Source organism: Dermacentor andersoni, chromosome 7 (genome assembly GCF_023375885.2).
Source record: "Dermacentor andersoni chromosome 7, qqDerAnde1_hic_scaffold, whole genome shotgun sequence".
Classification (NCBI taxonomy): domain Eukaryota; kingdom Metazoa; phylum Arthropoda; class Arachnida; order Ixodida; family Ixodidae; genus Dermacentor; species Dermacentor andersoni.
This window is the reverse complement of record NC_092820.1, coordinates 129781527-129798501: the sequence shown is the minus strand read 5'-3', so window position 1 is coordinate 129798501 and position 16975 is coordinate 129781527.

The following is a 16975-nucleotide window of genomic DNA, read 5'->3' as shown; positions in this document are numbered from 1 at the left end:
AGACAGGAGTGCGGCTTTGCGTTGACTCCAGAATATACTCCAATGACCTTTTCTTCTTATACTTCATTTTCTTTTTTCGTTTCTTTTCTTTTTGCAGCGTTTCCTTTTTTACGCCTTTTCTTTTTCTTTGCGTCGTCCTCTTCCACGACATACGCAGCAACAGTTGTCCTGAGCGGGTCGCCTGCGCTTAGAATGTTAGCTTTCGCACTGGTGAAATCTTTGTTCACAGTGTCTTGAACAAGTACTGGTACTGGCTCCAGTAAGGGACAGGTACAACGCAGACGAACGACGTCCAGCCTGCTGACTAGGCCGACAACATCAGGCCTGTTGACATCTGCTTCAGCCCTTGCGTTGAGGCCTGGAAATGAAGGAAGGCGCCGTGAGTCAGAGTATTCGGACAGTTGCGATCCCCTCTTCACCCATGCTTCTGAGGAATCGAAATTTGGCATTCGACACATCCCTGAACGTACAGAACCGGCGGATGTGGACTTTCGACATCCCAAGGGCTCCTGGCACTTCGAGACTTTTTATTCTCGCCTACCAATCTGTGACGGTCAGAATTTGCAGACAATCTCGAGTTTGTCTCGACTGTAGAGAGCCCGCATGAGGCCAATCTCTCACGCCTTACAGTTATCGTAGGGGACGTGTATGGCTTGCTTTGAACTACATCGTCCGTTACTTGAAAACAGACGTGGACCATTCTCCCTACACAGTTTTAGCTCCTTGTAGCTCGATGTAGCCAGGCTGCGTCGAGCATACTTCGGTTTTAATTACGTCATCCACGACTTGGAAACAGTCCTCGACTATTTCAACTACTGTTTGGGGCCTTGGTGATTCGGCGTACTTAGATGGCGCGGGCATGCTGGACGTGTCCTCGTACATAGTCTCCACTTCGCGAAATAGAGTGTTCGTCGACGACGGCTCCTGTCCCGTGATGTCCTCCTGATGGGAGTTGTCAGCATCGATATTGAGCGCAGTCGCAAGGAGATTCAAGACTTCGCTTTTCGGTTGTTCTGTTGAAGGTGGCTGGATTACTTGAGTAATGTTTGATGATGCTGGATTGATGATGAATGTGACGTTGGATACCACGGCTTCCTCCGTACCTTCAACTGCATGAATGGCGGGCTTTTCTACAATGGTGACGACGGGTGGAGCTGTCGTGAGTCCCCTCTGATGTCCTTGGAAGCTCTCTTGGCCGAATGCGCCATTCTCGTTTCCACCGAGCTAGTCTTCCACGTTCTCTTTCCATGGAAGTCTGACAGAATATCGCTTCTCTTCAAATTTTAAGTGCCTCTTGAAGTGCTGAATCACTTCCTCTTCTCTCTCGGTTTCTTTCTCAGGGCATTTTATGCCTAGAGTTTCGATGTCCGAGAAATGTGCGAGTTCTGTCTATTTCAGAGTTATCCACGAGGACGTTGAGTACCATTACGGTTGACTTGTCCATTATTGTTGCTGATATCTTAGCTTGGCCTTGTACTGTCCAGCCGAATATAGTCTCTGTTGCTGTCAACCTTTCTTCTAGTCTTCGGATCCCACCTTTCATTACTTGCCAGTACTGGTCTGATCCGATAAGTAGCCCGATTTCCATGCATGATGTGCTTCTCCATAGACTGTCAGCCAGCTTGAATACGTCGTCTTCATACTTCTTTAGTAGTGATATAGGCCGGAACGGTAATCTTTCTTTTGAAATTATGTCTATCTCCCGTGCTTCCAATAACACTTCTTCCCTACTGTAAGGACTTTTCAGTTTAACCTCAACCGAATTCATCACTCTTTCATTTTGACCTCCTCCGAATGATCTTATCGTGAGCCTTTCTTTTCCTATAACTTTGCAGCCAAGTTACTCAGACAGGCTTTTGCGTATGAATGATCTTTGGTTGCCAGTATCCAGCAGAACACGACAATAACATGACTGCCTTCTACCTTCTGCTAGTGCAACTGCAGTCTGCAGAAAAGCACTTGATGAGAGGTTCATAAACTGGCAAGTAGATGTTTCCTCTTCCTGATTTTTAATTTCACCAGGAATAGATGCTGTACGCATCCATTATTTGCTTCGGCACATAGATGTCGCATGCCATTTCTGACATATCTTGCATCTAATGTTTGCATTACATATTTTAGCAGTATGGCGAGGCTTGGTACAGCGGAAACATCTGTTTGCCTCATTGAGCTTCGTTTTCTTGTCTTCATAAGGCATCGCTTTCCTACAATCATCAGTATAATGAGTAGTATTCTCGCAAAATATGCAAAACCTTGCAGCTGCACTTTCAAAATTAACAGTTCTTGCCTGCTGCTTACTCTCCGTTCGGTTGCTGTAGCTTTCTCTCCTATCGGTCGACAATTCCTCTCTGCACTCTACCTGATCTTCTATGTATTTCATCAAGCGCCTAAGAATATTTTCTTGACGTAAAGCCACTTTTTGGTCTTGTGTTGATGATCTACTGATCACTTCTCTTTGTTTTAACTGGAATCCAATGTACAGATCCACTGGCAAAGCTCTTTTCAGGGTCGGAAGCAACATCGATGCATAGAACTCGCTTTTCAATCCTAAGGATTCCAATCCACGTATGTGCACTTGCACCTTTTGTGACAGCTTTCTTAAACCGTCGTGCTCGTTGCAGCTAGCCACTGTATTCAAGTTAGTTCTTTCATATGCATTTCTACCACCACCTCATCTTTTCTGTAGTTCTGCTTGAGTAGATCAATGGCATTCCCATAGTTACTGTCGGAAAACTGTAGTCCCTCCACGGCAGCTGCCGCTTTTCCGGTTAGTGAGGACAGGAGGTACGTAAATTTCTCATTTTCGTTCAAGTCGGTTCTTTCATGTACAGCTGTTTCAAATTGCCGCCAAAATCTCTGCCATTTAATTTTATAGCCGTCAAACTTCATTATTTCTAGCTTTGGTAGCTTCACTATTGTTGCTTGCTGCGATTGTCTAGCTTCGTCATTAAAGTTGGGTTGCTCCCTCGCTGTTTCCCGTATTTCTTGTCGAGAAAGGTACACGTTGATGCTGTGCAGAGCACTTATTATCTTTAACTCGTACACAGTTGTTTTCGCACATTCTGAGTCAGCTGTTTCAGGTGTTATTAACTGCTCCATCTGCTCGTCTGCTTTCTTTAGCGAGTCTGCAATACCTCTAATCTGGATGGCAATCCGCGACATCGCTGTAGGATCCTGATTTTCCTCCGGTTTCTTTTCAACATCGCTCACTTTGTTATTTGTGTCCTCAGCATTTTTAGCTCTTTCAATATTACTTCTCTGTTCATCTTGAATAACTGAAGAAAATGCTGGTCACTGACAGTTTCTAGCGGCGAGCCGTCATCTGAGTCTTGGTCGTCCTCTGTGTCCGTGCCGCTCCTTGCTGTCTATGTCCCGCCTTGCTGCCGCTGGTTCGCCTTCGGGCCTCCTCTTCGTCCGTCTTCTGTGGCCAGTCCGTCGTGCTGGTAGTCCGTGGCCAGTCGGAAGAGGAGTAGCCGCAATCCTGGTCACGGCACCATTTCACAGAAACGAGACGAGACAGCTGCGTTCGATGCGAACGAAATCAGGATTCTTCTTTTTCTTTACACGCCGCGATCATTACCAAGAGCTAGTTGGCGTTGACACAATAGATGTGTGAGTGCGATTGTGACCTAATAGGTCATCGGGCAATTCGTTCTGGAGGACGCAAGTTTGATCCCACCATCGTGCAAGTAATTCACTTTGATTGTGAAGTTTCGTTGCCTGCAGTCACGTGGTTTCACCTGGGTTGGTCAGTATTAGGGTTTTCGCCAAGTATATTCCTCCTCACCTATAAAAAATTTTTGCCGCCCGTGGCAGAGCTGGCCCCTCAGCCAATAGAGCAGCATGCTGGTGCTCTAACCATCGCGCCACAACCGCATGCATACTTCTCTTGTGCCAAGAACAAGTGAGGTCGGCATAAGCGTGTGTTACCGTGTTTACTATGTGATAATTTCCTTACTATGGCACATTTGAAAACGAAACGTCGGCGAATATTCGTGCTCACATGTTCGTTATGACGATGGTTTACAAACACTGGTGCATATCCTAGTGCAGGGGATTGTCCAACTAGTGGGCGATACATACCATATCAATGCTAACTACAAATTTCAGATAATCACAGCGTCGTAATGGCGATTTCAATTTCCGTACTTAGAACATACCCACAACGAGGAATTGGCGAAGAAGCGATTGGTACATATAAAGTAAATACGAAAAACATGAAGTGCCCGCGAATATAGCATTTCTCACATTGCCAAGAAGGAACACACGAGAGCATAGGCCAGCGTCTGTTTCATAGACGCCACATATATAAATTAATTAAATGGGCAAATTTAAAGTACCCAATTAACCACTTCACGAAAGTTACGTTTTACATAGATTCCGACACGTGAGAAAAATCTGCATATCTTTTTAAGTATGAGTTATTCGGCAAGACGGCAGATGGCCCCAGCGACCACGCTATAGAATTTCTGGGAGGGTTCGCAAAGACATTTCCTCCACAAAGTCAGTACGTGGCCTTATTTGCCTGTCCTTGCTTGGGCCTCTTTCCTTATTGAGGTGAGGCACGGGGACCTGACGTTGTCCTCCGAAAATAGCCCCTTCAAAGTCCTGTTGCCCTGATGTTTCTGGAATGCCTTGGGCGATCCGTTTTGCGCATTCCCTACCGCTTCGACGTTCGGTGATGAGTAATCATGGCTTTGTCATGCGCGGTGCTGTGAGATCACTTGAAGTCGCCACCAGCCAGTGCCATCGGATCGTCAGCGTGGAAGTTGTCACCATGGCGCGAAAACACTTCTCAACAGCAACGGGGCGCATTTATCTCACTTCTTTGGCGCTGCCTGCTATTTAAAGGTCTCAACGCCTCATGCGAGAAAAGTTCTGGGAATGGGCACTAACTGGCGACAAGCGTGTCTGTTTTTATTGTTGAATGCTTCCTGAATATCGCCAAATACGGTTCGTGAAAAAAAAGCTAGCTCGATTACTGATCGTTATTCCTCTTTTCTGCATACAGATTTACCCATTTAGTTCACAATAAAATCCAATTTCTGTACCTCGAGGTGATAGTCCACAAATCCTGCCCTTATTGATGCACGTGCCAAATACAGCCGATGACATTGGTGTTTGATGCTGTGGCGAAAGGTGCGGCGAAATATTTATTCACGGCCTCCACTGGGCCCCTCTATGCTTCCTGCTTCTGTTCGTTTTGCGGGGAAGTGGGGACATGTAAGTTTTCAGTGAAACACTCAAAGGTCGGTTGGACAGTCTGCCTTTTCAAAAGTAAATGAACTGTTGTAGAGAAGGGTTAATTATTGCGAACTACTTCTAAGCACTTCATTTCCTTATATAAGACAAAAAAAGTCATTAATTTTGATTCACGAGGGAAGTGCACACAAATAATTTGATGTCGAGACCCTAGAGGGTAAATATTATAAAGTATGTGTCATACTTTTAATTACAGATTGTAGTGCGAGTTGTACGAAACGTAATACGTTATTCACACAAACGGCTTAATCTCGACAAGTGAAATTTGCTGTAGACTATTTCTGGGCGCTTCAGTTTTTCATATGACACTGCAAATTCAAGAGTCATAAAAAAAAGTCTATGCAGTCCTAAAATGGGTTAATATGCGGATCGGCTTGTGTAAATTATTCTTAAATGCACAGTTGTAAAATTTCTGATATTAGAGCAATTAAAAATTGTTGAACATATCAAAGTGTAGAATAAGTAATAATTTTGATCGCCTACAGTTCTTCAAGGCGCACCGAAACGCGCACACAAACGCAATTGCACTGAAATATGGAGAAATGATGCCACTGCACCTACGAAGAGTACCGATGATCTCATGCCCGTAATCCCCTAATATTAGTTACCGATAAAGTATGTTAGAATAGTGAACACTATGTGGTCATGCTAACCATGCCTTGGCCAGCAGCATCAGCTACCGACAATCTTCGCTGATGTTCTCCTCTTGCCGCGTTGTGGCTACGATTCTCGGCTTGGGCAGCCAACGACAGTAGCCAGAGGGTCCATTCGTCTGCGGATATGATGGCAGGGGTCTGCGGCGAAATAGCATGGCCTGGTGGCCTCGGCGCGTGCTTGCTTTTTAGAACTTGCTTTCTGTTTTGTTTGCGTCGAAGCTTTGTTAACTAAAATGTCAAATTTAGACATTGTTTGCAGTGCCACCACTGCCCGGGTCGTCCCACAAGCCTAATTGTAGCTTTGGCGAACTATCGCTTTTGCTTTTGTATAACGAACTGAAAAAAAAAGATATAATTTGACGGTAGCATAAGAATCCTACAAAAATATCTAGAGTGTCTAGACTTCTTCACGCACCTACTTCTGGCTTCTCAAAGATTCCTTTCGCTTGCATTCTGTGGGCCTGCAACGAGCGCTCACTCGAAATTGACATAGGTAAGGCAGAAAGTTTGGTAGTTGGTAACGAGCATAATAAGAGATTATTACTAGGCTAACAAGACAGATGCTAAAGAAAGAACACGGGGCTACGCTAGTTCCACATGTTACACAGACATTTGCCCACTTTCCAAGCAGCACTAAAACCCATTTCATAATTATTTTCGAGAAATGCCAATGTTCTTTTTTCGTGCTATGTGGTGGACACTTCGTGCATGGCATCTCTACTCTTTATTGGTGCTTATTGGTGTGTGTGTGTTCTATTTGTTCCATGTTGCGGTTACCATCATATTGGTGTCCCAACTTCCTGAACTATGAGTCAATATTGATTTTCGCATGGCACATAATATACACTGCTATGGGAAGGGCTGTTTGCTAAGTTTTGTATGTTGTGTTGTTTGGTGTATGTTATATATTACAAACCACGATTGAATAGAATGAGAACTTTTGTAGTCCTGTTTGTCGATGTGTGTATATATTATATATATATATATATTTATATATATATATATATGCCTAGCATACCATTTCAATCGCGTGCGCAAGTACTAATACTACTAGGTTCTTCCTGGGCAGAATTTCTACTCAATCTCGTCAAGGCGACTGGATTGGTACGAGGTGCTCTATCAGCATTAACCCACATGATCAAAATGAGCTTCTTAAACACAGCTCCTAATGACGTTCCTGACATTAGGTCAGTGGATGAGAGGCCATACGAAAACTAGGCTCTTACTCTTAAATCGACGCTTTGCCCTTAACATTAGGAAAATCAGAAGGAACGTACTGGAAGGAAGCTTTAATCTAGACTGATAGCGTGCGAGTACCGTTCGAAATAAACGTGCTTACGTTAGGGTGCTCTTAGAAAGCGGAATCATTAGTGTTCATTTCATTAGCCTCAATGCTAGGGAATATAAAACCGCCCAAGCTGCCACAACGCAGTCAGCTGTTTACGAAACAACTATCCCAATACCCGTTTTATTGACCATTGTAAGGTCACCCTGCATAATCTATTCCACTTCTGTAGCACAGTTTCCGACTAAGGGTGGGAAGTAGGAGGGTGTCACACCAATGTTCTGAAAGAGCACAGGGACTCGCCTTTACACGGCTCATCAGAGCGGTGGTATTTCATTTTACGTTGCCGTAATTTACCCAGAAATCTGAGGTATCCCTAAGCTTAGGCAAAAGCGACAGATGTGCCATGACGTATTTGCCTTTGAAACGTGAAAATATTGTTCTGTTTGCAAGACGTCTAATGTAGCCCAATGTTGTACTTTCCTGTACATGAACATTCGTTTTAACGGATTTAGGCCTTTCGAAAGCATTTTCTTGCGAATATTACACGTTTAGAATGTAAGCAATTGGCAAGGCAAATAAATTTCACTTTCACCTGTTCCTTCAAATAACATTGTGGGTATTCTACATTTTATTTACAGTTGCCACGCCAAGTGGTTGAATACCTCAGGAACCGTGGCTTATTCCTGCGCACGTACTGCTCTAAGCTCTTCATGCATGTGCCGTGTCCACAATAAACTTTTTGTTCGAGTTCCTCCTTTTATATGTTTTTATTGCTTGTTCTGCATGCAGGAATTCTCATACAGTGACTATAATATTTGTCTTATTATGCAAGAGAGATTTTAGCGTTGTTGCTTTTGGTTCTCATAATGCACTTGACATTTCTATTTTATTTGTTTATTTCATACATACTGCAAATCCCAGCGGGGATTTTTGGCAGAAATGGCGTACATATAATAGGCATATTACACTAGTCTCAGATTGCTGAACGTATCACGAATAATAGTTTGGAGTAACTACAAAAGGGTTTTGTTGCAATCACTTAACAAGTGCATGTGATATTACATGTATAATGAATGAAGCGTTATTACAGCAGTTACAGAGTGCGTGCTATAATAAAAAAATAATTAAAAGTTAATTAGAATAGACACGTAGTGAATGAATAGGTCGTACACGATTTAATCAACGTCTTCGCATAAAGCAACCGGTAAATGAAGAAAGTGCAAAAATATAGAAAGAACTAGACTTAAAAGACAGCGCAGTATTCTGCCTCAAGGATTCAACACTGAAGGAATACGAGGCTGAAGCCAAGTTCGCCATCGTTCTAATACCAGAAACCTAAGAAAAAATATTGAGTATGCTGAATCGAGGAAGCAGCAACAGTGCGGTATATTGTGAGTGCAGCTGAGGGCGCATGCCCTCTGGGGTACAAAAATAACATATCAAGATACATAAGAGACATTTTTTTCACCCATTACAAAACAAATATACTTCACTGATAATCAGATACCGTGGGTCCAGCTGTCCAATCTTCCAATTGTACATGCTTCATAATTGTAGTGGGTCCATGGTGCTCTGAGTTGGTGGGCGCTTATTGGCCTCTGACTGCCTTCGTGCCCGAATCTCTTATTGTCATTTCTGAACTCTACCAGTCGAACCCGGGGCCACCATAGCTGAGAAACCACCAAATTTCTGGTACAAACTGCGCTCTTGCAAGCCTTATAGCTCCTTGTAAGCACAGCACTGAGTGTGGTGAACTATATCTACTAGGGTTCAGTGAGTTCTCTCATAGGCGACCGCTCCAGCTCGGATAGATGAAAGATCTGCGGAGCTATGCCACTCTGAACGACGAGCAAAATTTTAGTTCCGACTGCATTTCGCAGGGTGCGACAACGGCACCATTTGTTCACGTGACCTAGGTTTTATAATGTAATTGCATGTTTCCTCTACACAACGACAGGAAAGTAGGGTGCATAGCTAGTAAGGTTGCAATGATGTAATTCATAATATCACCATTATGTGTTAATATATGTCAAGCGTATGACGAAAGGCCATCTGGTTGGGATGATATACAGTAAAGAACCAAGTGCTTGGACATCAATTAATATAAAATTAAGAGCGTTTTGATATGTTTAACACCGTCACGGCGCGGCGTATACTGTGTGTTTGCCAGAGAAAGCGGGCGAGGAGAGCCGATGGCGTCGCGGTGAGTGGAAGGAATGGGGGCGGCGTTGTACTCTGGCAGTAAATGCTTACCGAGCGGACGCACGCGGTCAAAACGATCTGCGCTGGGGCCGAGTCGAGATGCCTCGACGGCTCATACCTTCGTGCGTGCTCTGTTCTCGCTGCTCAGTTTGCGTTGAAGCGACAGACAGCACGAAGGTAAACTCTGTCGCTGCTGCGGCCGCGCTTTCTCCCACCAGCATTATGAAAGCGAGTGTCCGCAGTCATCGCATGTGATGTGCCCATGTTTATCTGTGCACGCTAACACCATGCTTGCTAATTTAGATAATAAGCGAACGTTTACAAGTTCATACGGATGATAAGACAACTATGCTTACTCTGTGTAGCTTCCTAATAATTTCCTCACGCAATCGGGGTCGGTGCTTCGCCTTGCGGGCGAAACTGCAATTTTTTTTTTTATCCAAGCGCGCAGGAGGGCTGACTGGTAGTGGGGTTTTCAAAGCCTGGAACACGATGGTAGCAGTGACTGCTTCGTAATTCTGTTAGGTAGTTTTAGTAGGGTGCGTTCTTATTACGAGAAAACAAGTAATACCCTTTTCGAAGAAGCGAGCCCAGCAGTGTTAACCATTATGGATAGTGATGTTGGCTTTGATAATGCAGGTGACTGCCGATGGTGGTAAGCGTCGGCGCTCACTTGCAAACTTCAAGTCACGCCCAACTATAACATATGTTCCACTGGAACGCTTAGACCTGTGTAGCTAATAGATCATTACTCCCATTTTAGTTATCGATTGCTACATGTTATCTGCCCCTCTTGGACCTAGAAAGAGAAGGAAATTTATTTGTGATTTATGAGAACTACGAGATTACATTTTTCACGATAATGATCGCGCCTCATTAGAGCAATTGCCAGAAACGCTCCGTTGATTGCAACTTCTGAATATTAAAAATCTTCAAAGAGCACTGAACATTCAACATAATTTGCAGCACAAGCAATTGACGGACATTAATGAGCAATGCAGGTAGTTCTTAGTGCTCAATTGTCTAGTCTACGATCTTCGTGAGAGACATGTGAGGAGATTATGAGCGGCGTCTGGTGGCTATCTAAAGATTTCAAAAGGAGCAACAATGGCAACGTAAAATTCTCTTCACACATTGACAATATATGGGAAAGAAACGTGTACGAATCCTTTTCTAAAAAAGGCAAAATACGTCCTTCATGGTTCCTCGCCGTAATAAAAAGGAAAGAAAATATACCTGCACCTCGCTGGGCCGAAACTTCAAAATGTCCGTGCACGCCACATCAAAATACTCGAAATTCCAGTTCAAGGGGAAGAAGGTGCGGCTACTTGGACCAAGTAGATAGAACATAGATAGCAGGAACAACTGCATGTCGTCAAACACATATCGCAGAAGTGTTAATGACCTGATAGCCATACTGGTTGCTCTTTGACATGGTACACAGACACCTCGCTAGTTCGCGGTATATTGTGAGCCTACCAAAGCGCAATAGAACTATTTAGAAAGAATGCACCGGGATTGTCTGGAGTAATCACATGTCTTCCCCGCCGCGCACGAGTTGAAGACATGCATCGCTACTCTGAATCCCAAGCTGACTGACATCACATAAGAATGCCAAGAGAGACATGGCAGCCACCGCCGCCAGAGAAGCGCTGGACAGCAAGTCCTAGAGGGAAACGGAGAGCGCTTCTTGGACAAGATGGAAGTGCTTCCTGCTGTCCCCCCGTTGGACCACGTGCCGGTTCGAGTCCCTCATCACCGCCGGATGAGGATAGTTCCACGGTACCTCTAGAGCCAAATACGAAGAACGGGCTGAATTGCGGGAAAATGTCATAGTTACATAAGCGATCTGGGATCCTAATGCCAGTTCAGCGGCGCTGGCACTCCTTATTACGCAGCAGCGAGATGTTCAAAGTGGTCAACGATAGTAAGAAGCGACCTCTAAGGCACTCTGACACCTAAGAATGTTTTTTCGCGCCCATAACTCACCTCTTTACACCCTTAAAAAAGGATCTTTAGGCAAACTAATACCCCCATTTGAAAAGGTGATATTTTACATTTAAACCCTTTCCACCGATCTACGCTTGGCTGTAATGCACACTGCATTCAATTTTCACAACAATATCATTTATTACATCACGGCCCTAGTATTTTGTACGTCCGCGGAACTAATTGCGAACTGTTTTCCCAGATGATTTCAAAAAAATGAAGCAAATGAAACAAATCATGTAGGTTATGTTCAAATCTTAATACTACAGATAGCTAGTTGGAAGTGCTACCTTTCCACCGCTCAGCCTTTTTTTTTCTTACGTGGTATTTATTGTATAATCCATAATACTACATGCGAGAAACTTGGAAGCACTGACAGCACGTCACATATTGATGGGCTGGAAAGAGCATATCAATCACGGTGTGAAAGTCATGCACTCCCCATAACTACAAGTTTTCGAACCTAAAAAGTCGCAACGACAGGCAACTTATTAAGTAGTGGTAGAAGTACCTATAGACATTCGATTAGGTCATACATGTCCTTCAAGGAAGCTCAACATACTGAAGTTTCGACGAAACAATGGGTTCAGCGTTTTAGTCCAACTTACGGGTCTTTCATGAGCTACGAAGTCTACATAACTGCAAGAAATAAGAAAGCAGCGTAAACTTGCAGTAGCGCGTCTAGCGGCTCTGATGGGCGAACACCACCCTCTTCGGTGCTTCTGTTTATCTGTAAATGAGCACCAAGTTAAAACACTTTAGGCGAAATTAGCAGTAAAATGTATGAACTAGGAAAGACAGCAGTGGACAAAGTCGTGTGTTTCCGTTGCATGAACGGTGCGTGCCACCTGCAGAATAAATATAGTGCTCTTAACGGTATTTGGCTGTTCCGCATGCGCCTGCTAATTTTTATTGCAACCAGTACTGAAACGAACAGCGGTACACTTACTGCGGATAGTAGTGCACCAAATCTGATACTAACCAAAACTAACATGAGCCTGGAGAGCTACGACTGGCCGACGCGCGATGATTTGCTCAATATTGACAGTGCATCTGCAAAACAAGAGTGAGCTTAGGAACTTTAGCAGAGGCAATGGCAAAAAGTAAGTGTCAGGGAGGGAAAAAAAAGCCACGTCTTTCTACATCACCACCGCGAACGCCATGTACATAAAAAGAAGGTTGACATTCGTTGCTTATTACGACTATATGACCCAACAAAGACGTTGCGCCAACAGCCGAGAAATAGACATCATGGCTATTTACAAGCTTGGAGTGTAGAAGAGCCGTAGCATCCCTTCCTTATGAAAGCGTTATGTTTAGGGAAAAGCCCCATGTTAACTCCTAAAATATGATGTAAGAGTACACTAAGCGTGTTCTGCTGACAATTGCGATGTTTCCGTAATGTTCAGAGGAAGTAAGGGTGCTAAAAGCGTGTTTTGAAATCAAATTCACCCTCGAGAGCACACCTTTTCTGAGCCTGAAGAGTGTCTAGGTAGTGTCATCTTGCACAGGCCAATGTGATTCTGGCAAGTGTGAATAATAACAGCTTAATTAGTATTTTGCTTGCACTCTGTCTATTTTATGGGTAAAATCGTTTTATTTTATAGTTTAGCAGCAATCGGCTGGTGTCATAAAAGCAAACAGGAAAGGGAGCCCAACAGCTATAGTCTCTAAATATTGAAGTTATTTCAAGTTTTCTTCCCTTTCATTTTTAAAAACGTTTCTTTCCTAACATGGACGAAGATGAAGTGACTTCGATCCAGAAGCCTATTTTTCTCAAACGCAAGCTCCATTTCCAGGAGTGGTGGCGGTACTGTTTTTGGACAGTGTTTGCCGTAATATCGATTACGGTCGCAGCACACGCTGTACGGCAGATGGAAAAGACAGATTTCTCACGCATAGACGACAAATAAACAGTGCGCACACGTTCATCACGCGCGCACACGTGTCTGTAGACCTCCAGCATACATCGTCATTCTGGTAGGCCTTCTGCATGGCGCAGGGGAATATTGAACTAACTCAACTTGTCAAAGTAAACTTTGTCGCGAAATTGGTAAAGTATAACTGCCAGACAACCTACAGACACGATAACATCGCATTATAACTGAAATATACGAGGAAACATAATTATGTTGCATGGAAACTCAAACACAAACCCCTTTTGCAGCTATCGTGTTGTGGATGAGCACGCCAGGAACAATCCCGGCAGAGCTCACGGCAGACGTCGTAGGAGCAGCGCTGCTCCTACGAAATATATGCTGCCATCACGAAAGTCACGGTTTCCGCCCTGCGTGAAATGTTCTCACTCGACAATCGTATTGTTACGTAGTAGTGACTGAAAAAGCACGGCAGCAAAACTGTCTATAGCTTCAAAACTTTTATTGGGAGAACCTGTGCCCGCGAAATATATAATTAGTTCCACACATAGCAGCCAACGCTGTGGAAGCTACGCAAGAAGTTTGGACAGGAAACGTTACGCCTCAGCGCGTTCCGTCCATGCTTGGCTGTGCGCCAACAACGTTCGCTCTCGCCTGAGCATGCACGTTAGGCTACTCGCGACGGGTCGCAAATAAAAAAAAATCTGAAAAGAACAACCAAAATAAAATTGATCTAGAACAACGCATTAGAAGTCGTATACTGCAGCGCGTTTGTTTCTGAGGATTAACACGTGTTTTATTCGATTATTGCGGCCTATATTAAATACTGTTGCACACAGATGCAGTCAAAAAACACCGAACTGTAACCTCGTGTGAAAGAAGCCTCTGCAAGAAGTATTTCTAGCCTCCACAACGCTGACTGCTGTGTATGGAATGGAGTACAGTTACCGTCGAAGCACAGCGATTGCGCTGAACAATGTCAGCGGTCGTCGAAAATCTGATCTGCCGGTCAAGCACGTCGGCTTTTATACGTGAGTGATCGAAGTTTCCATAGCAATCACTGGTGCCCGCGTGGCTTCCAGAAAATACTGCAAAATTCGCGTCGCGTGTACAATCAGATTACAGAAGCATCGGTAACAAAAAAGAACGCATAGAACCATCGATAACATTCCAGTAAGTTACTAACATGCAGGCGCGTCTTGCGCTGAGCGATAAACAAGTTGTTAATGGCTGAAATGCCGTCCCTGATGAAATGATAAAGAAGTGTACGTCTCAGTATTGAGCTGGATCTATGGGCAACACAATAAGTTAGGCCAATTTGCCAAAAATACAGCTAAAGAGGCAATAAATGCCGCTTGCCTGGAGACCTGCCGTTACTTTCCGGATGATCATAATCATTCCGACTTATTGAGCAGCCAGTGGAATAGTTCCAGATAGATGTGCCAGCAGAGGACACCACAGGCTAAAGAATTCGACACGATTGCTAAACTTGGCCACAACTTCGAGCCAACGTATTACCCCGCAAGCGTTCTTATTTAGGCACATGGTGACGCGTACACGACAAGTGATATGTCGAAGTCCAGCGACTAAGAATACTATATCAGCCGGAGCTCATGGACGCCGAAATGGTTTTCATTAATGATTCCCAACGAGAAACATTCCTTCTGGACGTAAAAGGGGTTTCGAATGGAAATGTTGCATCGTGAAATAAATTCACCCTTTCATTGGCCAGAGTAAACAAGGTCGACGGGAAGGTTGAGTTGACGGAATTTACACGACATAAGGGGAGAAGCATCGCATTATCAGACCGGGACACCAGCACTTTACGATGTTAGTAATCATCGAGGTGCACTGCAGGGCATTGAAAGAAGATGTTGCGAGCCAGCATGGTTCAAGTTCACCAGCATTTCTAGATTATCCGTGCTCGGCAGGAAAACAAGCGGATTATAATTGCCTGTTTTCTGTGAAAGAAAGGTGGCGCGAATCCACCAAAGTGAAGTGTGCGCCCCTGTCACTCGATCGCCTCCTTTCTTCTTGAGGCCATTTGAAGTAGTTCGAGCAGACTTTGCAGCACCGCTCCATGTAAAACAAACAGTGCTGACTGTCACCGACCGCAAAAGATACATCTTGCTATCCACATGCACCATCACCGGAGAAAACACCTAGAACTGATGAGTCAGCTCTCAGCGCAAGCCTTGCTCCTGGCATTCCGCATATTTCTATCTATCATGCGCGACCTTGCACGAAGACGTATATCTGTTGCATTTTATGTTATTCTTTAGAGTACGTCTGCAGAAGTTTAGTTGCTTATCGTTCTTTGTTTCAACGCGCAACCTATCACACTTGGCCTTTAAAGCGTCAACCATAGCAGACTGGGATTTTGAGCTCGCCTTATTTATTTATTTAAAGCAGACGCACGCTATGAAGTTATTGTGTACAAAAACACGTGTTAGCACCTTTGAAGCACTTCCGGAGTAAACATGTTTTTTATACATAACAATGTCATCCATGCTACATTGTCCTGTCACATTTTGAATTCTGCACATTCTCTGCGGCCCAACTGTTAACAAGCAGTTCATATTTCTAGCTCCTGACAAGTTGTGGTACCTCGTTCCCTGAGATATTCCTAGACGTGTACCAATACCACGGACATCTTCGGCGTACTAGGTGTACTGTCAGAAATCCCACGAGTCCGTCTACACTGAATCAAGTAAGTACACATACCTCAAGAAATTGGATTAATGTATTACTGGCATTTTAAAGAAAAAAGAACACTAAGTTTTAAGGTATTTCCATGGTAGATGTTATATGAATGTAAGTAATGTAACACCTTTTTAACCGTGCTGTACATAGCATTAGAAGTGCCAGTTTAAACCAAGTATTCCCCTAACTGCATAATAAGATAAAATTCTAAGAAATTTACAAATAGCTGCACATACGACTGTGTGGTATGACTGCTCTTTGGACGAAGGCCGCGCACTCTCTCTCTCTCTCTCTCTCTCTCTCTCTCTCTCTCGCTCTCTCTATCTCTCAGTAAATTAGCTTTCAGTGAGATCTTCGAAGTTTGCGTATCAATGGAAAAATATTCTTAGAATTTTCACTCGCAATCCCGGCCCTGCAAAAGTGGATGTCCAGCGAACCTGTTGAAAAGCACAACTACAACTGCTGATTGGAGTATGACCTGCTTTTTTGCTTGAGAGTAATGGTAGTAAATGTAATTTAGAATAATAGTAGCAATGCATGTAATGATAATTTTGACAGCACGCGGCCGCCCAGAGCAGTGCTGTAACAACCTTGAAATCAGTTGCTAGGCTGCTTATTTTCTATAAGAAAGCCTAGGGACGTCTTTCTCCACGTCACAAACTGCGGTCGCCGCTCCAGCTTGCGCAACAGTAATTTTTACAGGGACACGTTACGCATTTTTTATCAGGAACGCCCTAGCATCAATTATGTGGTTCGGACGCATCTCTGTGCTTGTTCTTCACTGCCACGTATGCTGTTCTATATGTTGTATGCATGATTCCCAACAATGTATGCACTGTTCGTTTCACTTTGCCGAGCGCCGGGATAGGCCCAAATTTTTGCTAACGGGCGTGGACACTAAAACTGCCGATCACCGATAGGCTAACAGGTTCGTAGTAAAAACTGCTTAAAATTATGTCTTCATCTACAGTCAGGCTTAGTGATCGTGTGACGGTCAC